The sequence below is a fragment of the Cyprinodon variegatus genome, unplaced genomic scaffold (assembly GCF_000732505.1).
Source record: "Cyprinodon variegatus isolate N-32 unplaced genomic scaffold, C_variegatus-1.0 Scaffold556, whole genome shotgun sequence".
Taxonomy (NCBI): Eukaryota; Metazoa; Chordata; class Actinopteri; order Cyprinodontiformes; family Cyprinodontidae; genus Cyprinodon; species Cyprinodon variegatus.
Window position 1 is genome coordinate 572,715 of NW_015151009.1, and position 272 is coordinate 572,986.

Genomic DNA, 272 nt, shown 5'->3' on the forward strand with positions numbered 1-272 from the left:
GCTAATATATGCAACGGTTGAAATAAGAAATAGGACGTAGAGGTAACAGAACTGGCAGCGTTGCGAGGCAAGGGCTCAAACATGTACGGCTGTAAGCCTTCTACACCAAACCAAGCTTCTGCCGCCATGGCGTCCTCTTCCACAACATATTCGTCCCCGCGTTCCTCCGCTAAATAAAAAATATATGACAGAGGAGACTCGTCCATGACCTCCGAAACTAAACTCTCCTCCTTTTGCATGTTTCCTCTGTCCATAGCGTTCCTTGACAGTGT